This window comes from Mobula birostris, chromosome 15 (genome assembly GCF_030028105.1).
Source record: "Mobula birostris isolate sMobBir1 chromosome 15, sMobBir1.hap1, whole genome shotgun sequence".
Taxonomy (NCBI): domain Eukaryota; kingdom Metazoa; phylum Chordata; class Chondrichthyes; order Myliobatiformes; family Myliobatidae; genus Mobula; species Mobula birostris.
Window position 1 is genome coordinate 35,676,627 of NC_092384.1, and position 25,433 is coordinate 35,702,059.

Below are 25,433 nucleotides of genomic sequence, written 5' to 3' on the forward strand. Positions count from 1 at the left end.
AGTTCAGCCAGTAACTGGCCTTCGTCAAAGCATGGGTAAGTTACTGAGTCAAAGGGGCTATCAACTGATGACTTAGCTGCTGGCTCACCTAGGAACATGTGTGAAAACATGAACTGAAAACATACCATCTTACAAAATGTGACAGAGTGTTCTATTTGCAAAGTTTCCCTGGCCTTGATTTTGCTGGTAAAACACCACAATACACAACAGAGGAGGTCTCAAGACTGCACAGCTTCCTTTGAATCCTTAGATAATAGGAGATCTTGTGGTGGGCTGTCCCTTTTCAACATGGAGGAGCGTGCAGAAGCATTAGCGGTGGTGGTGTTGAAAGGAATGAGACAATTTAGACAACCCCTTATCAATCATACCGTCCATAAGACCTCAAGCAAGTACTTCAACTGGAGTCCCCTATCAATCAGCAACCTAACTTTTGCCTCACCTCTGTTACAAGCCATCACACCACCCACTTGGTCGCAGCATAAAAATAGAAGTCGCCACAAAATAAACACTCCAAATAAAGTTTTGAAATGAAATCATCCCACATGATATACAAAAATCCAATGAGTCATCCTTCAGAATTCCTTTGTGCACACTGGCAGGCACGGTAGTTAGTAAGTAATTCAACACTATTACAACACAAGTGACCTGGGTTCAATTTCACCACTGTCTGTATGTGCTCCCCGTGGCTGCATGCGTTTCCTCAGGGTGCTCCTACTTCCTCCCACACTCTAAAGATGGGCGGATCAGGATGTTAATGGGTCACATGGGTGTAATTGGATGGCACTGGCCCTTTGGCTTGCAATGGCCTGTCACCGTGCTGTAACTCTAGATAAGAAAAAATAGAGAAATAATATATTCCAGTGCTACAGAGCAGCATGACTTCAGGGCCTGCTCCTTAAAGATCGGCAAAGAAAACTACAAGTAGACTTGTAAGGCAACCTCAAACCTGGAAAGCCTCACTGTGGACTGCACCAAAGAGATAACAGGTTCCTACTCTATGGTTCCTCTCTATTCTCAACCGCATTGATCGTGTTCAACTACTGGAGGATGTTGTTTTCCCCATTGAGATAGCCCAGCCTCTTCACACCCTGCAATCCATAGCTACAGTGTGTGGAGTAGAGGATGCCATTTGTCTACTTCAAGATGATTTCAAAATTTGTCCCTATTATGCATTCTATCCTAATATCTCCTTCTTTGCTGTTATGTGGAGTGGTTCTCACTGCTACCATCAGGCAGGAGGTACACACGCTTTAGGTGTCACGCCATCAGGTTCAGGAACAGTTATTAGCCTACAACCAGCAGGCTCCTGAACCACTGTGGATAACTTTAACCACCGTGACTCTCAACTGATTCTATGACCCCTTCCCTTTCAAGGACTCCTGACAACTTACAACTTTTTTTATTTGCAGTTTGTCATCTTTTCCACACTGGTTGTTTGTCAGTCTGTGTCTATGTATAGTTTTTCATAAATTCTTTCATATATCTTTATTTTTCCTGTGTATGCCCACAAGAAAATGAATCTCCGGATAGCATATGGTAACATATATGTACTTTGTTAATAAATTTACTTTGAAATTGAATTTTGTGCAATTACATGGTCTATTTACAGTATACGATAGTGATCTTGGTGTGCATGACAGTGGTATGACCTTTCATAACAAAACAAAATGCTGGAGAAACTCAGTGTGTCAGGCGGCAGCTACGGAGAGAAATGGATAGTCAAGGTTTCAGGTCGAGACCCTTCATCAGTACAATTGAATCTGTTCAATTCTGTCTATCTCTTGCCGTCTGACCCACTGAGTTTTTCCAGCATCTTGTTTTTTTATTGCTCCAGATTCCAGCATCTGCAGTCTCTTGTGTCCTTGTCTGAATTTCGTGGTGGTATTCCAGCATTTGGTGCTTCGAGCCTGAACTACATGGAGGTCACAAAACAGACTATCAGACAGTAAGTCGTGTTTAAATCCTGCACTATCTTTCTCCCCTCCTGGGCTGTCCCGTGTCACACCATGCGTAGATGCAATCACAAAACTGAGACATTTATTGCTGGTCACTTTCTCTAAATGTAGTAGCTCTTGTTCGAGCAGGATGTTCAGAAAACACATGCTGATAAGATGGCTTGTCAGTCTGCTTGGTATGAGTTGTGCAAATCTCATCCTGAGAGGTCCTACTCATGGCCACCAGAATAATATTTTACTATGATGCCATTCCTCTGCTTCAAGATGATTTCAAAATTTGTTCCTATTATGTATTCTATCCTAATATCTCCTTCTTTGCTGTTCGTAGATCACAGTCCATTCACTTTTGCATGATAACATTACCAAAATTGGCTTATACAGTTAAATACAATTAAACCTGCAACTTCCAGAATGAGCAGGAAGGAACAGCCTTTGGTGATTTGAATCTGAACTTCACAATCTCAGGTACAACTGGAAGATGAATGAATTTTGACTTTGTCACAGGTGATGATGTGCTCTACACAACAATCACACAACTGCCCAAACATTACTGTTTTGAATTGATGTTTATTTCTTGTTCAGAGTTCCTTCAAAGTTTATAGTAAATTTATTATCAAAGTGCATATAACTCTGATATACAATCCTGAGATCCATTTTCTTGTGGACATTCACAGTAAATACAAGAAAACCAATAGAATCAGTGAAAGGCCGCAACCAAAAGGACAAACAAACAACCAATGTGCAAAAGACAACTAAATGTGCCAATACAAAAAGAAGAAAAAAGTAATAGCAATAATAAATAAGCAATAAATATCGGGAGCATGAGATGAAGAGTCCTTGAAAAATGAGTGAATTGTTTGAGGGAACAGTGCAGTGATGGAGTGAGTGAAGTTGAGAGAAGTTATCCCCTCCAGTTCAAGTGTCTGATGGTTGGGAGGTAATAACTTCTGAAGCTGATGGTGTGGGTCCTGAGGCTCCTATATCTCCTTCCTGAGAGAGCATGGCCTGAATGGTGGGTGTCCTTGATGAGGGATGCTGCTTTCCTGTGACAGCACTCCATGTTGATGCGATTCCTATTTCAGCAATTGTCAAGATTGCCAGCTCCATTCAGCATCAGAGAAATGTCCTTTCCTTGTGGAACTAGAGCTTTAAAACTATTAAAATCGTCAGTATCAGTGGTTGAAAAGAGCCTGATTCATGAATTGTTTAATCTCCTTTCTTATTATAATGGTAATTGCATTATTTTAATGACTTTAATTTCTGAAATTATTTCAGACATTTAGCAGTCTCTGTTATGTAAGCAATCCAATTATAATTTCAGATAAGACTAGGAAGGAGGAAATGTCATTGGCATCTGATCTTTTTACTTCCTACTTTTCTCACGAAATATTGGAGGGAAGCTCACTCCATTTTAGTCATGCTGTTTACAGTTACAAAGGAGACAAAATTCAACATCCATAGTAAAAAATCTTGCACTCAACATCAACAAAAACAATCGATAGTGGATATTCCTGGGCATTAATGTATTGGGTGTCCTGTCCTGGGTCCAGCACATAGATGCAATCGTAAAGAAAATGTGCCAGCACTTTTACTTTCTTAAGTTTAGGAAGTTTGGTTTATCATAAGACACTCCTAACAAATTTCTACAATCTTTTAAAAGTATCCTGACTGATTGCATAATGGCCTGGTAAGGCAATTGAAATGCACAGGAGTGTAAGAAGCTGCAGAGAGTAAGGGAGTTTGCTCAGGACATCAGGGATGTATTACAGAGTGACACAGCAGCGAAATAGTTAGCACAACACTTTACAAGACAGGTGACCTGGGTTCATTTCCCGCTGTTCCCTGTAAGGAGTTTGCATGTTCTCCCCCTGACTACATGGATTTCCTCCAGGTGCCCTAGTTTTCTCCCAGAGTCCAAAGACTTACCAATTGTAGATTAATTGGTCATTGTGATAAGGCTAGAATTAAATCGGGGGATTGCTGGGCTGAGTAGCTTAAAGGGCTGGAAGACCCTTTTCTACACTATGTTATTTATTTTATCTCAATAAAATAATAAAACAACATCTCTACCTACTATTGATGGTATATACAAGAGGCATTGCTTCAAGAATGCAGCATCAATCATCAAAGATTCGCACTACCTGGACCAGGCCATCTTTTCACAGCTTCCGTTGAGCAGGAGGTACAGAAGCCTGAAGTCCCATTCAATTAGGTTCAAGAACAGCTACGTCCTTTCAAACATTCAGCTCTTGAAACAACCAGCAGAGCCCTAATCACCACAGTTTGGCAACAAAATGAGTTCTTTGACCACTTTGCACTAAAATGGACTTCGATTTTTTTTTGATTCTAATTATGTTTTTATTAAATATTTTATTTTTTTTAAAAAAGCATTTCATGATATATGTGAGTGTTGATAAACTTGATTCTGATATGGGTTTCTATTGTAGACTGAGAGTGGAAACAGAGCAAGGGGAAAGGTATCATGGTTGGGAAAAGGAAAAGGGAAAGGGAAAGGGGAGGGAATGGGTAGCACTGTAATGATCAGTAAACCAATTGTTCGGAATCAAATGACCTTGCCTGGTGTCACAGGGCTGGATGTGCCTGCAAACATGCCACCCTGGCATACCTTCTCCGCCATCTGTCCCACAGTACAATTCCCAGCATCCTTTGCTCCCACCAGATTTACAAACTGTCTCTACTCTCCTCGTTGTATTTATATACACAGAATGGTGCATATTTTACAAATTTTTTGTAAATGTTACTTCTTGATGCTATCTGCCTGTCAAATATGTTGTATGCATGTACTTGAGCTTTTGACAACAAACTCAACTTATGAAACTTGATCAAGAACAACAACTTGTTTGTACGTTGTGCCTTAATGTTGCCACATAAGAAGATAGTTGATACATGCAGAAAACCCTGCTTAGAAAGGTAGGCTTTAAGCAGTGGCCAAAGGCAGGAAAGGGGAGCAGATGAGCAGAGAGATGCATTTGAATAAGTCAAAGCAGGTGGCAGTATGACTTCAATGACAGACATAATCAAGGAACTGCAAGAGACAAGATTTGGAAGAAAGCAGAGGATGATTCAGATATTGGAATGGAATGAAGCCATATTGGAAAACGAATTAAGGAAAGGGATTAAAATGTGAGAAAAAAAACTCTCTGTTCTTGTGAGATGACTGATTGTTGTTTACTCTGAAAAATTTGCAAGGGCCAGTGATTTCCCAACAGTGCAGAGAGTACCAAATATATCTTCAACTTTTCCTACTGGTATTCCCTCCTGCACCTTCTGGAACATCGGGTAGCTACTGCTTTAGCATTTTTGTCTGTACTTTACAAGGCTGATTTGTTAGCTCAACACTCAACCCAGCATGGGTGGAAAGGGTGCAGGGTGTCTGCCGGGACCACTCAGCTCCATGTCCAATGCAGATGTTACTTTACCACTGGACAATGTGGTACCATACTGGGAACAAATTCCAGCTGAAGCTTCAATAAACCACATTTCAAAACTCCTTATTTCGGTGACAAGACAGCCTACGGAGGAGAGGTTGACACCCTGACACAGTGGTGCCAAGATAACAACCTCTCCCTCAATGTCCGTAAAACAAAAGAGCTGATCGTGAATTACAGAAAGAACAGAGACAGGCTCGCTCCGATCAACATCAGTTGGTCTGCAGTTGAGAGGGTGAGTAGTTTCAAGTTCTCTGGTATACACATTACCGAAGATCTCACATGGACTGCACACACCGGCTTTGTGGCAAAAAAAATCCCAACAGTGTCTCTTCCACCTCAGGTGACTGAAAAAGTTCAGCATGAGGCCCCCAAATCTTCAAGGCCTTCTACAGGGCACCATTGAGAGCTCCTGACTGGCTGTAATACCACCTGGCATGGGAACTGCATCAATCTTGATTACTGGGCGCTGCAGAGAGTGGTACGGACAGCCCAGTATTACTGTAGATGTGAACTTCCCTCCAATGAGGACATTTACAGCAGCAGTTGCATAAGGGAAGCCTGGAAGATCATCAGGACACCAGTCACCCCAACCATAAACCGTTTCAGCTGCTTCCGTCTGGCAAACAGTACCACAGCATTAAAGCCAGGACCAACAGGCTGTGGGACAGCTTCTTTCTACAAGCCAGTAGATTTATAAATTTGCATCTGTGTACATTGTGATGGAGTCATAATGCAAAGTTTTTTACTCCCTCGTGCTGTGGAACGGATATAAGATTTAAATAAATTCAATTCAAATCAAACAATCTTATTTCAAAGAGTATTCTCTATAATCTATGTTATATTAATTGGAATCCAGAATCAAATACCATTTAACTTTAGGGGAAAAATCATGTAATTTGTTCACTTTTGTGTGTAAATATCACACATTATTTTAAAAATCTGTTGGTTTGTCAACTTTATTTTGCCATATATTCTAAAATTAATGCTAAGAAACTTTGTAAAATCAATAATGCAATATAAGCCTATAACGTACAGTATACCATTCATTAGCTAATTACTCTAATTGTTAAAGTATGATTGTAAAACTGAGGCATCTCATATTTCCTTACATGTGAGAAGTGCTACAGTCTATCCGTGGGATTTAGTTGCCAACCTAACTATATCCCTGTCAAAAGAGCACAGCCTCTTATCTCTTGCATCTATGGTATTTCAGCTACCAGTGTGTGTTTAAACAGATCCCACTAGAACCCCTCCTACCTTGTCACAATCTGCACCTGTTCTTCATCGACCTCAATTTCTACTTTCAACTTGTAGTTCTTAAACACAGATCATGCTTTTCTCTATATTAAGATTGGTTCAACTTTAAAGGAAAGAGCGAGGCAAGAAAACGGATTAGCATTGAGAGATAGGAGAAAGGTAAATACAAAAAGGAACAGGTGATATAATAAGGACAAATTTGAGGGGAAAAGTGAAGTCTGAGAAGGCAAAGAGCAAGAATGAAATAAACATGAGTAGAGATGGAGAAGAATAGCAAGGAAGGTTCTTAATGACCTGACGCAGTACTCTCTCCCCATGTCCAGATCTTGCTCTGCTAGTCTCTGTATCATTACAATCTTTTAAATTGCATGATAATGTCATTTAAGGTATTTATTATTTACTTATTGAGATATAGCACTGTGTAGGCCCTTCTGGCCCTTCGAGCTGCACCACCTAACAATCTGCCAATTTAACCCTAGCCTAATCATAAAATTATTTAATAATGACTAATTAACCGATTAACCATTATGTCTTTGGACTGTGGGAGAAAACTGGAGTACCAAGAGAAAATCCAAATGTTCTACAGGAGGATGAACAGACGCCTTACGGAAGATCTCAAAATTTAACTGCGACGTCCTGAAGCATAATAGCATTGCGCTAACTGTTACACTACAGTGGCATCATTTCTGTGAGCAATGCCATGGGATATGCTCAGTGGTGTTTTAAAACTTGACTTGTTATCCACATAAGCATTCTACAAAATCCTCCTGTCAGAAGATAACCTTACTCTGGTTTAATAATCTGGAAGCTGAATAAACATAAACGTGAAAGCTTTTGTGGGAAAACGTAGCAGGCCATCGATTAGAGCATCGAACATTTCAGCACAGGGACAGGCCACAATGTTGTGCTGAGCCAATTAAATTAGTAATCAAATGGCTAACTGAACTAACCTTTGCTGTATGCACAATGTCCATATCCTTCAACTTTCCTCACATTCATGTGCCTATCCAAACATCTTTTAATTGTTTCAAATGTTTCTGTCTCTAACCCACCCCATCAACATTTTCATCCAGGTCATTTATGACAAACAGCAGAAGTCCCAGTACAGACAGATCCCTGCGGAGCACCACAGATCACAGAACTCCAGCTAGAATAAATCCCTTTGATCACTACTCTCTAACTTCTATGAGCAAGTTAGTTCTGAATCCAAACCGCCAATTCACCAAGGATCTCATGCATCCCATTCCAAGTTTTATGATTTTAAACGCATAAAAATAAAATTGTACATCCTGCTTCCTACTGGATAACTATAATTTTATCAAATCAGTTCTGCAATGATAACATATTACATTGGAAGGTAGTCATGGATGTTGTTAATCTGAGAAGAATGATTGTTATCAAGAGTTAGAGTCATGGAGTAATACAGCACAGAATCATGCCTTTCAGCCCAACAAGTCAATGCTGATCACAGTATTCTCTCTGCTAACCCCAGTTGCCTACGTTTGACCGACAACCTTCCAACCCCATTTCCTTCATGTATTTATCCAAGTGCCTCTTAAATGTTGTAGTTGTAATTGCAATTAGCAGTTACTTGCTGCCAATTCTGTTGAGGAATTGCTAATTTAATAAACATTTATTTCAAGTGATTCATAGTTTTTTCAGCAGTAATAATTCACATAGAATATAATTGAGGATGCATGATTCAATATAGACTCATGAGATTTATGCTTTACAGAGGGTTCTGCATCAGACTTTCAAAAATTATACTCCGTCCACTTTCCATGTTGGCCTCAAGCTTGAAATCAGAATCAGAATCAGATTTAATATCATTGGCATATGTCGTGAAATGTGTTAACTTTATGGCAGCAGTACAATGAAATACATGATAAATAACTATAGAGAAAAAACTGAGTTACATTTTCTATATATATATGTCTGTTAAATAGTTAAGTTAAAATAATTGTGCAAATATAACAGAAATAAAAAAGTAGTGAGGTAGTGTTCATGGGTTCAGTGTCCATTTAGGAATCGGATGGCAGAAGGAAAGAAGCTGTTCCTGAATCACTGAATGTGTGCCTTCTGGCTTCTGTACCTCCTTCCTGACCGTAGCAGTGTGAAGAGGAAATGACCTATGTAGTGGGGATTTTTAATGATAGATGCCACCTTCCTAAGGCACCGGAGGCTGGCGCATACGATGGAGCTGACTAATTTCAGTTTCTGCAACTTATTTTGATCTTATGTAGTAGCCCCCCACGCACCCCCCCATACCAGACAGTGGCGCAGTCCGTCAGAATGCTCTCAGCATCTGTAGAAGTTTTTGAGTGTTTTATTGACAAATCAAATCTCCTCAAACTCCTAATGAAATATAGCCGCTGTCTTGCCTTCTTTATAGCTGAATCAATACGTTAGGTCCACAGAGATATTGACACCCAGGAAACAGAAACTGGTCACTCTCTCCACTTCTGATTCCTCTATGAGGATTGGTTTATGTTCCCTTGTCTTACCCTTCCTGAGGTCCACAATCAACTCTTTGGTCTTGCTGACATTAAGTCAAGGTTGTTGCTGTGGCACCACTCAAAGAACTGGTATATCTCGCTCTTATATGCTCTTTCGTCACCATGTGAGATTCTGCCAACAATGGTTGTATCATCAGCAAAATTATAGATGCCTAGCCACGCAGTCATGGGTGTAGAGAGTAGGGCAGTGGGCTAAGCACACATTCCTGTGGAGCACCAGTGTTAACTGTCAGCGAGGTGGAGATGTTATTTCCAATCCACACAGATTGTGGTCTTCCGCAAATGAAATATGTACTACTTATTACAAAGAAAAAGCTTGCAAGTCCCTTTTAGATCTAAGCAAACACAGAAGCCTAGAACTTGTTACAAATGTCTGACAAATTTCTATCCATGAAAATAGATAGGGTGGTAAAGAAGACATATGGTGTGTTTGTCTTCGTAAGTTGAGACATAGATATAAAATTGGAGACGTATTACAATTTTTCACTCATTAGGTTGCACTTAGAGTTTTGTGTGCAGTTCTCATTGCTATACTACAAGAAAATATAGTTGTTCTGGAGGGAGTGCAGAGAGAACATGTCCTCTTCCACTGCAGGACAACCAGACCCATACCTCTTTTTGAATGAAATGCTCCATCCCAGCCAACACCTTTCATGAACAGAAGTGCAAACAGTACCCTAGTTTTAAAAAGTTGAAGTATAACCCCTCCCACCCCCCACTTCTGTATTCAACTAGTGAAGGACAGAATCCTGATTGCTTTCTTAACCAAGTTGTCTACCTTTCTGGCCATCTTCAATGATATATGGACTTGTATTCTGAGTTCCCTCTGCTCCTCAATGTTCACCAGGACCCTAACATTCATGGTGTATATCCTGGCTTCATTTGTAGACCCAAAATGTGTCATCTCACATTTGTCTGAATTAAGCAGCATTGCCATTTTTTTAACCTATTTCACCAAGATCATTGATATCTCTCTGCAATATACTATCAACAACTCTGCCAAACTTTGAGTCATCGACGAGCTTACTGGACTTGCCCCTTACATCTACATTTAGGTCATTTAAAATAGTCCCAGCACTAATCCTTGTGGAACACCATTAGTCTCAAGCAACCAATCACAAAAACATCTTTCCTATCACACTTTGTCTCCAGAAAATTGACTTGAGGCACCAACACAAATATTTTGTGATTGTTTAATATTTGTCTGTGTCAAGCACCAACTGGCCACTATTTTAGCCAGAGTTTTCATAATGTAACCAAAAAGTTAACTCATTTTCCTTAGTTAAATGCAATAAACAATATTGATTTTTTTTTCCCAGGTTGCAGACAGGGTGGTTTTGGTTATGTATAACTACTTTCAGGAAATTATAATGAGTCAGCCCTGCTGACTTATCTATCACAATAGCATAAAAATTGTGCCAGCAGAAAAATAACACATCCAATTAGAATTCAGTTGTAATCATCAACAATTACCAGCTTTGCATCTGGAAGTAAGCCATCTGATCTTTGCAAATGACTAATTTCTATAGGGAGTAAACAGATGAAAATCAAACAAGGCAGAAGAATACATGTCCACAGTTGTTTGATGTTGCCTTGTGAAACATGTCGGAGAATTCTGAAGTATATTCCTGAAGGCAGCAAAGAGTCCATTACTGAATCTTGTTGATACGGCTAGAGCATCAGGACTGCACATCTCACTAGCATTTCCAAAGCTGCTCAATCTCCAATGACTTCAAAAATGGCATCACAGGCTAGAATTTTCTCCCAGTCTCTCACACTCCCTTTCTATAACTTTGGGAAAAATATGATGGTAAATCCATTCTACATATAAACGGGGAATCTACCAAATAAATCAGAAAATCTGCACTGGTGATATCTACCAATAAATTGCATTACTTGGTGTTGTTCTTTTCAGTGCTATACAATGCAAAATTCACAATGTGGATACTTTTATTTCAATTTTCATTTCTGGATATAACATTTGGACAGGCTTTTCCAGACAGGACACTTGCTCGTGATTCTTCCCAGCCTCTGGCATACCTCTGAAGGCATCAGTTGTTGAATGACACATTCTTCAACTCTTCTTGGTTTACATTGGAACTTCCAAATCCAGAAAGTGGTTGTCACTTGGCAGTCACGATGAACAAAGAGGATAACCTATTGCATTCAATGTGCACACTTCATATAAAAGCCACACTAGTAGCTACTGGACTCAAAAAGAAAATCTCCAAAACTTGATGGAAATTTCTTATTTGTTTCCCAAAGTATTAAAACTAGCAACTACATTTTTTTCGGAAAGTCTTTGCACTAAGGCAATATTGTAATGGGTGCCTCTGTTGGCATATTGCTGTTTTTGAGTGGGAGCTCGGGGCTTGGCATCTCACTGGGGACTGGTAACCTTAACACAGGAGACATAGACATAGAAAAACGTTTTTACAATACGATGTTTCTCGATCTTTCTATCATCTCTGCGCATGCTCAGAACTCTCTCCAATCACGTTCTTACACGTCATATCGCCACACAGGGGACTGGACCCTATCCACAGGGAGATGCACATAAACATCAAATTCAACCTCGACCTCCAAAGGGGAATGTTTATGCTGATGTAGGTTTTCAAAGCCAACTATTACTAAGATGTGTGACGATATGCAGAATGACCATCACCTACGCTCCTGAGCTTGTACTGCTCTCACTGCAGAGCTCAAAATCATGGGCACTCTCAGTTTCATAGACTCAGGATCATTCCAGCAGTCCACCTCTGATCTTTGTTGAATATCAAGGTTTGCTGCTCCGGACAGGATTAGAAAGGACGCGAAGGCGCTTTATTCAGTAAGGTTTAATATTGTATATTTTAATTTTAGTGAAGGCAAGGCATTAAGGATTTGCCAACATTATAGGATTTCAATCTTGATGCAGTGTCTTGACCCAAGAGTCAATTCACATCTTGTGCCTCCACAGATCCTGATTGATCTGCTTGTCGCAATTTGCAGAACCTGCAGTGTTTTGGACTGGTTGTTCCTTTTACTTCTATCTCACAAACAAAGTTTAAATGGAGCTCTATATGCACAAAGTTATCATTTGATCACTGAAGAATTTCTTACACTTCACCTTGCTGTAAATGTGAAATGGGGAGATAAATATATGTTATAATCAATTTTCCTAAGCACATTTCATTATTGTGACTTCCTTGTAAGATTTTTTTGAATCATGTAATGGCCCAGAAATTTCCATCAAAGATAAAGTTTCATAAATCTCTGGTTAGGCCTCATCTGGAGTATTGCACACCGTTCTGGTTGCCCCGCCATAAGAAGGATGTCAAGGCTTTGGAGAGACTGCAGAAGAGGCTTATCAGGATATTGTCTGGATTAAAGGGCATGTGTCATAACAAGAGGCTGGACAAACTTGAGTTGTTTTCTCTGGAGCAGCAGAGACTAAGGGGAGATCTGATGGAGGTTTATAAGATTATGAGAGGCATAGATAGAGTAGACAGGGAATATCTTCTTCCAAGGGTTGAAATGTCTAATACCAGAGGGCATGCATTTAAGGTGAGAGAGGGTAATTTCCAAGGAGATGTTGGGGGCAGGTTTGTTTGCACAGAGGATGGTGGATGTCTGGAATGCATAGCCTGGGGTGGTGGTAGAGAGAGAAACTTTAGGGACTTTTAACAGTTGTTTTGATAGACACATGAATGTGAGGAAAATGGAAAGATTATGTAGACAGAAGAGATTAGTTAACCATTTGATTACTAATTTAATTGGTTCGGCACAACATTGCGCGCCAAAGGGTCTGTTCTACGTTCTATAACAATCCTGCTGACCTCAAAGAGAAAGAAATGTAATCTGGCTGTCAACTAAAATGCTTTAAATTGAAGTGGGGTTCAGTATTTTATTCTTTTTTTTCCAATATATGTTTATTGAAGGGATATGGACTTCATAGACTGAACTAATATTTAATTATCCATTCCTTGTTGCCTTTGAGAAGATGGTGGTGCATTATTACAGTCCCTGAGCTGCGGATATACCTACAATGGAGGTAGTTTCATGATTTTGAGCCAGTGACAGTGAAGTAATGGCAATATATTTCGAAGTCAGGATATTTTGCAACTTGGAGGGCAACTTCCAGACGGTGGTGTTTCCATGTTTTTGCTGTCCTTGTCCATCCAGCAGATAGAGGTAATGGACTTGTAAAGTGCTGTCTATGTACCTTGGTACAGTTGAAGTCAGAAGTTTACATACACCTTAGCCAAATACATTTAAACTCAGTTTTTCACAATTCCTGACATTTAATCCTAGAACACATTCCCTGTCTTAGGTCAGTTAGGTTCACTACTTTATTTAAAGAATGTGAAATGTCAGAATAATAGTAGAGAGAACGATTTATTTCAGCTTTTATTTCTTTCATCACTTTCCCAGTGGGTCAGAAGTTTACATACACTATTTTAGTATTTGGTAGCATTGCCTTTAAATTGTTTAACTTGGGTCAAACATTTTGAGTAGCCTTCCACAAGCTTCTCACAGTAAGTTGCTGGAATTTTGTTCCATTCCTCCAGACAGAACTGGTATAACTGAGTCAGGTTTGTAGGCCTCCTTGTTCGCACATGCTTTTTCAGTTCTGCTCACAAATTTTCTATCAGATTGAGGTCAGGGCTTTGTGATGGCCGCTCCAATACCTTGACTTTGTTGTTCTTAAGCAATTTTGCCACAACTTTGGAGGTATGCTTGGGGTCATTGTCCATTTGGAAGATCTATTTGTGACTGAGCTTTAACTTCCTGACTGATGTCTTGAGATGTTGCTTCAATATATCCACATAATTTTCCTTCTTCATGATGCCATTTATTTTGTGAAGTGAACCAGTCCCTCCTGCAGCAAAGCACCTCCACAACATGATGCTGCCACCCCATGCTTCACGGTTGGGATGCTGTTCTTCAGCTTGCAAACCTCACCCTTTCTCCTCCAAACATAACGATGGTCATTATGGCCAAACAGTTCAATTTTTGTTTCATCAGACCAGAGGACATTTCTCCAGAAAGTAAGATCTTTGTCCCCATGTGCACCTGCAAACTGTAGTCTGGATGTTTTATGGCAGTTTTGGAGCTTCTTCCATGTTGAGCAGCCTTTCAGGTTATGTCGGCATAGGACTTGTTTTACTGTGGATATAGATACTCGTCTACCTGTTTCCTCCAGCATCTTCACAAGGTCCTTTGCTGTTGTTCTGGGATTGATTTGCACCTTTCGCGCCAAGGTACGTTCATCTCTAGGAGACAGAATGTGGCTGCGTCTATGACGGCTACGTGGTCCCATGGTGTTTATACTTGCGTACTATTGTTTGTACAGATGAACGTGGTACCTTTAGGCGTTTGAAAATTGCTCCCAAGGATCAACCAGACTTGACATCATTTTCTGACCTCAATCCGATAGAAAATTTGTGAGCAGAACTGAAAAAGCATGTGCAAGCAAGGAGGCCTACAAACCTGCCTCAGTTACACCAGTTCTGTCTGGAGGAATGGAACAAAATTCCAGCAACTTTCTGTGAGAAGTTTGTGGAAGGCTACCCAAAACGTTTGACCCAAGTTAATCAATTTAAAGGCAATGCTACCAAATACTAACAAAGAGTATGTAAACTTCTGACCCACTGGGAAAGTGATGAAAGAAATAAAAGCTGAAATAAATCATTCTCTCTACTATTATTCTGACATTTCACATTCTTAAAATAAAGTAGTGATCCTAACTGACCTAAGACAGGGAATGTTTTCTAGGATTAAATGTCAGGAATTGTGAAAAACTGAGTTTAAATTTATTTGGCTAAGGTGTATGTAAACTTCTAACTTCAACTGTCTGTCGCTGCAGTGCATCCTGTAGATCATACAAACTGCTACAACTATATATTGGTGATGTGAGTGAATAGTAGTGGATGGGGTGCCTAAGAAACATAGACCTTGTGGAGAAGATACTCCATTTTCACAAGGAAAATATAAATTTCATCATGTCATATGGCACTGTCTCCATGATAATTATGGCAGATCTGTAATAACCTCAATCTGCAAACTCCTGACCTGGCAGATCCACCACTTGACCATCATCAACAGTCAATGAAGTGAGCAGGAGGGGCATGCCAGCAACAGTTACTCCATTGACAAATCAGAATGACAAAACAATTTAGTGAAGCTACAAGACAGGACTATTTGTTTGCCAAACAACATAAACATCATGGTCATGCATCTTGGGCTTTCCCAGAGTTGTGCCCTCAACAAAAGTGTTAATTCAACTTCCGCTAACGCAGATCATATCATATACTCACCAATTTCTAGGCACTTGTAGATTCTGCAACAGCAGTACAGTAATAAAGTTATTGAGTTACTGGGCTGGTTAAATAAAAAGGCCAGAGGCTTCGATTCAGAGATTGGGGAATTTAACTTCACTAATTCCTGAATTTTGTAGCATTATATCTTAATGGTAACAATGGAATTACGACACAGAATTGTGAACATGGCTCAGAACGTCACAAAAACCAGTCCTCGCTCCCTTGGGCTCTGTCTATACTTCTCATTAGCTCAGTAAAGCAGCCAGCATAATCAAAGGCCCTATCAACCCCAGATAATCTGTCAAGAACAGGATCAAGGAGAGCTTCTAACTTGCTGTTACCGGACTCTTGAATCATTCCCTAGTACAATAAGGTAGACTGTTGACCTCACAATCTATCTCATTACGATTTTGCATTTTATTATTTACCTGCATTGCATTTTCTCTGCAGCTGTTACACTTTTTTTTCTGCATTTCATCATTGTTTTACCTTGTTCTACCTCAGTGCACTGTGTAATGATATGATCTGTATGAACAGTATGTAAGACAAGCCAGTACATGTGACAATAATAAATCAATTCCAATTCCAGTTCTAATGTTGTTTTAAAACTCATTTCGTTCACTAGCATCTCTCAGTGAAGAAAATTTGCCTGGCTTAATGTATATGTGACCTCAGATCCACCTCTGTGGTTGGTTCGTGGAGACAGATGATGTGACCATTGTACCAATGACGCCCATGTCCTGTGAATGAGTAAAAGAAAAAGAGACTTTGCCTTTTCCCGTGCCTGCTGCAGCTTTGTAGGATCCCTAATGCCAGCTGCTGCAATGAGGTAAGTAGTACGATTCTCACACATTGCAAATCAGGAAGGAAGAGGAGTGATTTTAAACTATATTTACAAATTGATATATTCTTAATGGCTTCATATGCCATTGAAATTTCACTCAGATTTCACGCAACAAAGCATAACAGTTTCAGTATATTTTATGGGGAGCCATTTGGAAACAGCTTAAATTCACATTATCCAGCTGATTTATCTTGCTCTGTAGTGAAGAAATCAGCAAACAGGATGGGCTTGAGTCACTGACAGAAATTTGGTATTTCTGATTTCCTGAAGTTTGTGACCATCTCAAGAGAGTAATGAGAGCATCCGTTAGTCTTGCGAGATCATGGATCTGTGCCTGGAAAGTCTTCACTCTCCAGGGCGCAGGCCTGGGCAAGGTTGTATGGAAGACCAGCAGTTGCCCATGCTGCAAGTCTCCCTTCTCCACGACACCAATGTTGTCCAAGGGAAGGACATTAGGACCCATACAGTTTTTCATCAGCGTCGTCGCAGAGCATTGTGTGATTAAGTGCCTTGCTCAAGGACACAACATGTTCCCTCGGCTGGGGCTCAAACTCATGACCTTCAGGTAGCTAGTCCAATGACTTAACCACTTGGCCACAAACATTCCTACAAAAGCACACAGAACATTTATTTTAGTGCATTTCAATATTATTGATTCTGATGTTTCCATCAAGACATCTTAGCCGTGTCATTGATACGCTGTGAATAAAAGTGTGCAAAAGTTGAAAAGAGGACATTAGTGCTTATTACTATATTTACAAGAATATTTCCTCTCTTTTTCTGCTGGCAAGGTCATTAATTACACCATTTACTGAATTTTTGCTATTCTTGGCCAACTGGAGGCGGAAATCTGCTATTCCCATGATGGCACGATCAAGCTTTGGGAGCTGATCCATCCACTGCTACAATGCAACTCTGACATTGAATAGAACCGCATCCAAGCAAAACCCTATAGCAATAATTTTATTGACAGTACCCTATGGAGAAACTACCAGCAATATAGAAAATAAAAGGTTGGTAAAAGATATCTTCCCATCACAACAGTAGAAAATACTAGAACTGCTCAGAAAACCAATTTTTGAAGCTAGAATGCTATGTTGTGGCTAGACAAATACATAAACAGATCTGTGTGATATATATTCATGGCAAATCTATGAATTGTCCACCAATCCGGCTATGTTAGTTGAGGACAAAACTGAAAGGAAGATTATAGAATTTTATAGAAAGGAAGATTATAGTCCCTTTGTGTGTAGTTTTTCATTTATACTATTGCACTTTGTTCTACCATGAATGCCTGCAAGAAAATAAATCTCGGTGTAGTATTTGGTGGTGATATATACGTAATTTGATAATAAGTTTACTTTGCGCTTTGAAGAATTCTGTGCTAAACAGAGTCAATATAAGATATAGAAATGCAGAATCTGCAGATATACACATTATGTCAAGCTTCAAATGAGGAAACAAAACTGTCAATTTTTATAGTAAAGGAAGTATGGTAGAAGCTTTGCTTGTTTTGAAGGGTCAATCAAACATCGCCCTAAACATTGACCTTGAACTCCTAAGAGTTCACTCAGTCAATACCAAGCTCTTACTTGAATTTACTCCTGCTGAAACGTTGATCACTGTTTCTTCCAACCCATTTTAGAAGGAGAGGCTACTAAAATAAAGAAAGCATCACAACGTAAACTGAAACAAGTAGATAGATGTTCAGCATAAATGACAATGCTTATGTACTGAAACCTGGTAGACTAGAGATCAGGAAATAAAACTTTAGGGAAAAAAATGGAATTGTACAGGTCCAGAAATTATCTTAAGAAAGTTGAAGAGAAATTCTTTTAACTCTGCCTAATCTTAGCAAATGTAGCTGAGAGGATAACAGAAGATAGAAGAGGTCTCTGAAGCGAATCCAACAATTACTCCAGAGAAGTCTCTTAAGGAGTATTCTGGTGTTATGTGAATGTTCTAAGTTAACAAATTTCATGACACATGGCGGTGATAATAAACTTGAGTCTGATTCTGAATATAGCAGATATTGATTCAAGCAAGGACCAGTCTTCAGTCTTTATTGTAAATTGCAAGCAGTAACTTAAAGTTAAACTGGCCCATAGACTAAGGCTATGTCCACACTAGACCGGATAACTTGGAAACGCCGGTTTCACGTAAGAACGACAGGCGTCCACAGTGAATCTCCTCCTACTGGGCATGCGCAGGACACACAGAAAACAAGCGAAGAGGAAACGGTATACTTGGTGCATGTTTGTCCAGTTACAGACTAGAGAAACTTAAAAGGAAATTGCCAAACGAAAGACTCGGTGCACGTTTGTTCAGAAACATTTCCTACAGCTATAGTCTCTTCACCGATGAAAGGGACGACAGCTACAACTAAATGCAATAAGGCTTGTTACTGGGCAAAAGTGAAATTTGCTGTTACCTCATTTGTTTGCCTTTACTTTTGCCATGTCTTTGTGTATTATTTTGCTGTATTTAACATGTGCAATAAAACGAGTTACTGGGCAAAAGTGACAATTGCATCTATTGAATGTTTGCACAAGCAATACATTAATAAAGCACCTTGTTAAATGTATAAAACATGTCTGCATCAGTGTTATCTTGTATTTCCATACAATGTTACAGTAGGCTGATACACATCTACTGTCAGATATTGTTGTGGTGTTGGAGGTTGCGTTCAAGAAAACAATGAAATGCTGCGCTGCCACCACCATTTGTTCCAGCATGTCATGATAGCAATTTTAAAAATAGCCGGTTACCCCATAAACACTACGCCAGATATTAGGCGTTTTCAGATTTATTCACTCTGGAGAACGTTTCTGAAAATCTCCATTTTCGGGGGAGGAAAACACCATTTCAGTGTGGACGGAGGGTCAAAACGAATTGAAAAAGCTTCGGTTACGGATTTATCCGGTCTAGTCTGGATGTAGCCTAAGAGATACGATTTGCAAAACGGTGACCATGAGAGATTGCATACGCATCAGCCAAACGTTAAAACAATGGGATTGTGCTAATTGTCCTGCATTAACTATGGGTTTAAGGAATTTCCACAATTCTAAATGTAAGTAAGTTCGGGGAAATTTTCCCGCAAGGTATGTGAACATTCAGTGTTGTCTTTCACTGTAGATATGAAATTCAAAGGAAGCTTTGTCAACCCAAATTATTGAAGTAAATGGTGTCATTGTAACTATTGAAATTGTATTGTATTAGCTACTGTTTCCTTTGATCTTAATGGTATAAAAATGTGATGTATTTTGGGTTTGTGAGCCTTTACCGAGAGTGTCTTCAGAATGATGCCTGCTTACTGTGATGAGTAAAGACTTCTATGTCACCGGCTTCAGTATCTCTCCAGTGATTTTAATTAATCAGTCACAACAAAGTCCACATGAGTTAAAATGGGAAGACAGAAGAAATGATAATTCTACAATATTACTGAATCTATGACTTCAAACAACTAACCTGATTACTAGAAAAGTCACAGAGAGCAAAAGCTGGTTTACCTCAGTTTATTCTATTTTATTTCAGATTATTCTTTGGAAAGGGGGAAAGCAATGTAATATATATACAATAATGGTTGTGAACAACAGTTTGTGTCCAAAGTTCAAAAGCTCAAAATTCTAAGTAAATTTATTATCAAAGTACACATATGTTACCATGCAGTATAGTACCTTGATATTTATTACATCTCTGTCATATCTTTAAGGGTATGTAATGTAACTTATCACTCTTTGGGTTGCAACCATGTTTTGCAGAAAGTTCTAGAGAAGTGTTCTGCAATGAGCTCTTGAATAAACACACATGCGTTGTTGGAGCTCAATGTTTTGTGTTAAAATCCAATTCATAACTTCTATCAGGGGTTTAATTTCATACTTGTATCCATTAAAGTGTTGAAAAACACAATGCATGCCAACCATCTTGAAAAGATATTCTGTTGTTAAAATTGAAAACAGAATCTTTGCCTTTTATACTGTACAGAATGAAAAGCTATTTGCTAAATGCCTTATACTGGAGCAGCTGAACCATAGCACATCGGTTCCTTTGCAGCTGTACCAGGAAAATTATGTGCTGGCATTAATACCACAAGTTAGAAGAAATTCTGTCAGTAAAGTATTTCAATTCTGTCAAAATTCTGAAGATGTGTTGTATTTGAAACGAATTGCAAGAAAAATGCTTAAGAATTGTGGTTTCACCTTTTACTGTGTGGTCTTGACAGAATTATCTATATCACTATTTGACGGGCTTTGGTAATTGTATTCAAATGTAAGTAGAATCTGGTGACATGACAGTTGTTATAAATATTTTCTTGTGACAGACGGGATGTACCATAAGCTCCATAATCCCTATAACTGTCAACAAAGTATTTGAATTGTGTTTGGAGAAGATGGAGAATTAAACAGCTGTGGTAATTTAAACTTCAGAAGAGATTATTACTAAAAATCAAAATATATACTTCTTAATCATGTCTATTGTTACATTCAAAAATGGAATATGGTTATAATTAGTCAATTTCCTCAATGTTATATTTAGACAGAGATGGATTTTTGTTTTGATTAACATCAGATATTAAAAAGGCAAAATTGTACCATTGCAGGGTGAATAAATTCCATATGGATATTTAGTACAGGTTACAAGATTCAATTTAGGCCCATAAGATTGATAATGTCTATATTTACTTTACATAGAAGAGTGTTAGATATTGATAGTTTATATTTCAGTAAAATTGCTGTTGAGAACTGTTTCGTGAAGTCACTGAAAATTCAAGATGGCCTTGTTTAAAAAGATCTGTCTCAACGTTTCCTTTGTGAAAGATTTTTTTTGCAGCAAGAATTGTATTAAATTTGCTTGATGGTGTGAATCCACTGATGCCGATATCTAAGTTTTCCTTAGTAGGGCAGTTTGCAGCATGAAATTTTTTTTTTATAAATGCATTCTTCTCTCTTTCTTTCTCTCACCCTTTTGTCCATTCATTTCCTTATAATGATATAACAATATCCACTCTGTATCCAGATCCTGCTCACCCTGCAGTTTAAGAGGGAGAAGATAAAGTCAGATGTATCAGTATTATAGTGGAGTAAAGGGAATTACTGAGGCATGAGAGAGGAGCTGGCCAAAGTTAATTGGAAAGAGACACTAGCAGGGATGACAGGAGAACAGCAATGGCTAGAGTTTGTGGGGGCAATTCAGAAGGTGCAGGATGGTTACATCCCAGAGGAGTATTGTAAAGGGACGGTGAGGCAACCATGGCTGACAAGGGAAGTGAAAGACAACATAAAAGTAAAAGAGAGGGCATATAATATCAGAAAAATTAGTGGGAAGTTAGAGGATTGGAAAGCTTTTAAAAACCTACAGAAGGCAACTAAAAATGTCATTAGGAGAGAAAAGAAGAAATAAAAAAGTTAAGGTAGCCAATAATATAAAAGAGGATTCAAAAAGTTTTTCAGGTATATCAAGAATAAAAGAGAGGTGAGGGTGGATATCGGACCATCAGAAAATAATGATAGAGAAGTTGAAATGGGGGACAAAGAAATGGCAGGCAAACTTAATAAGTATTTCACAGCATTCTTCACTGTGGAAGATTCTAGCAGTATGCTCGAAGTTCGAGCCTGTCAGGAGACAGAAGTAAGTGTAGTTGCTATTACTAAGAAGGAAGTGCTTGGGAAGCTATAAGGATAAGTCAACTGGACCATATGGAATACACCCCAGGGTTCTGAAAGAAGTAGCTGAAGAAATTCTGGAGGCATTAATAATGATCTTTCAAGAATTATGAGATCCTGGACTTGTCCTGGAGGACTGGAAAATGACAAATGTCACTCCACTCTTTAAGAAAGGAGGCAGGCAGAAGAAAGGAAATTACAGGCCAGTTAGCCTGACTCCAGTGGCTGGCAAGATGTTGAAGTCCATTATTAAGGATGAGGTTTTGGGGTATTTGGAGGCACATGATAATGTTGGCCAAAATCAGCATGGTTTCCTTAAGAGGAAATCTTAACCTAATAAATCTATTGGAATTAATTGAGGAAATAACAGGCAGGATAGACGAAAGAGAGCCAGTGGATGTTGTTTGCCTGGATTTTCAGAAGGCCCTTGACAAGGTGCCACATATGAGGCAGCTTAAAAAGATAAAGGCCCATGGTATTACAGGATAGCATGAATAGACGTTTGGCTGACAGGCAGGCAGCAAAGAGTGGGAACAAAGAGGGCCTATTCTGATTGGCTGCTGGTGACTAGTGATGCTCCACTGGGGTCGGTATTGGGACCACTTCATTTCACGTTATATGTCAATGCTTTGGATGAGAGAAGTGATGGCTTTGTGGCCAAGTTTGCAGATGAAACAAAAAAAGGCAGAGAGATAAGTTGTGTTGAGGAAGCAGGGAGTCTGCAGAAGGACTTTGACAGGGAGAAAGGGCAGAAAAGTAGCAGATGAAATATAGTGTGGGGAGGTATAGTCATGCACTTTGGTAGAAGAAGTAAAAACACAGATTACTTTCTAAATGGAGAGAAAATTCAAAAATATGACATGCAAAGGGACTTAGGAGTCCTTGTGCAGGATTCTCTAAAGGTTAACTTGAAGATTGAATTGGTGGTAAGAAAGGCAAATGCAATGTTAGCATCAATTTTGAGAGAGCTAGAAAATAAGAGCAAGAATGTAATGCCGAGGCTTTGTAAGGCATTGGTCAAACCAAAGTTGGAGTTTTGTGAGCAGTTTTGGGGCCATTATCTAACAAAAGGTGCTGGCATTGAAGAGGCTCCAGAGGAGGATCATGAGAATGATTGAAACCATTAATGTATGAGGAGCATTTGATGGCTCTGGGCCTGTATTCTCTGGAGTTTAGAAGACTGACCTATTGAAACCTATCAAATATTGAAAGGCTCAGACAGACTGGATGTGGAGAGGATGGTTCCTATAGTGGGCGAGTCTAGGACCAGAGGGCACAACCTCAGAATAGAGGGACATCGATTTAGAACAGAGATGAGAAGGAATTTCTTTAGCCAGAGGGTGATGAACCTCTGGAGTTCACTGCCAGAGATAGCTGTGGAGGCAAAGTCATTGAGCGTATATAAAGCAAAGGTTAATAGTTTCTTGTTTGGTCAGGAAGTCAAAGGTTTCGTGGAGAAGGCAGGAGAATGTGGTTGAGAGGGATAATAATTCAGCCATGATGAAATGGTAGATCAGGCACAATGAGCCAAATGGTCTGATTCTGTTCCTACGTCTTATAGACATATGGTCTTATGTGTCTCTGAAGATTTAGAATTTGCAGACATATTGATTATATTTCCCGTATCTGCTATCAACTGACTGAAAAGATGTGTTGGTAAATATTTAGGAGGCTATTGTTAGGGAATAATCTGGAGTGAAGTGGATATAGCAGATATTAGTTCAATCAAGAACAGGTCTTCAGTTCGTACTATAAATGTAAATAGATTCAGCATGCTTGCAATTAGCTTTCAGTTTTTAGTGTAAATTCCAAACAGTAAAATGAAATTAAATTGGCCTCCAGATTAAGAGATTGAATATGCAACAGACAAATGTTAGAACAATGGGTCTGCATCAAATCAGGCAACATGGCTAAATTATTTGCACCATTGTGACTTGAGTTCAAACTGGCTGACCAGATGGATATTGTCACTTGGCATATTAAACATGGTCACAGGTATCGGCAATCAATAGGTTTTGTATACCTACAATTTTTGTGTACTCAGACACAGTACTGGCAACATTAATTTTGGGTGTCTGGCTTTCTGTCGTCAGAAGTTTTAGAATAGTTGTGTTAATTAGTTTCTCCCAAAACATTTGGACCTTAAGAGGTCCAAACAGTGTCATTCTACTGTAAATATGTACCTCAAAGGTATTGAAGTAAACAATGTTATTACAACTATTGAAATTAATTACTGTTACCTTTGATCTTAGGGGTTTAAAAATCTGATGTACATTTGGGTTTGTGAGCTTCTATTGAGAGTGTCTCCATGAGAATCCATTCCACATCCCCTTTTTCCTTTCTCACCTCATCTCCTTGCCTGCCTATCGCCTCCCTCTGGTGCTCCTCCTCCTCTTCCTCTGTTCCATTGCCTTCTGACCTTTTCTGTTAGATTCCGCCTTCTCCAGCCCTGTATCTCTTTCACCAATCAACTTCCCAGCTCTTTACTTCACCCCTCCTTCCTCCCAGTTTCACCTATCACCTTATGTTTCTCCCTCTCCTCCCTCTGTCTTTTAAATCTACTCCTCATCTTTGTTTTCTCCAGTCCTGTTGAAGAGTCTCGGCCCAAAGAGTTGACAGTACTCTTTTCCACAGATGCTGCCTGGCCTGCTCAGTTCCTCTAGCATTTTATGTGTGTTCCATGAGAATCCTTGCTTGTTGTGATGAATAAAGACTTCTACATCACCAGCTTTAGTGTCTCTCTGGTGACTTCGATCACGGTCAAAACAATAGTATTCTATCAATCAGAGGCCTATTATTCCTTTTCCTGAAGAACCTAATTCCTACAAGCTCTTATTTGTGAGCTAGTCAAATGCAGCAATTTGACCTGCTGCACCAGCATGAACTGTGCCAGTTTAGTTGCACCTATTTTGTCAGTAGATAAAATACACAAGTTGATGGACTTACTCAACCTACCTGCGGAAAGAAAATTGGCTGCTTTTAGACACTATTTTTGTAGCTCTATATTTGGTCTCTAGCATTAATTGTATGCTCTAGTGGGCATGTTATGTTGGCACCAGAATGTGTGGTGACACTTTGTGGGCTGCCCCTGGCTCATCCTTGGGTGTCTCGGTTGTTATCGCAAGCAACACATTTCATTGCATGTTTCAAAGTGCACATGATAAATACATTTCTATTTTGAATCTTGAATCTGGTACTGACAATCAATGCTCCTTAATTTTATTCATAAGAAGTATAAAAAATAAATACTAAACAACAGTGCATGCTTCTCTTTAATATTCATATTGTTATCAGGTCCATATATTGTAGTGTTAGCACATTCTTCAAACAAGACACCATTGCCATTCATGTTGCTCTTTGGACAATACATATTGCAAGTGTTTGGGCGGTTTTACATAGAGTTTGAGCCTGTGCCTGCCTGCCCTCAGTAACTCGTGCTAAATG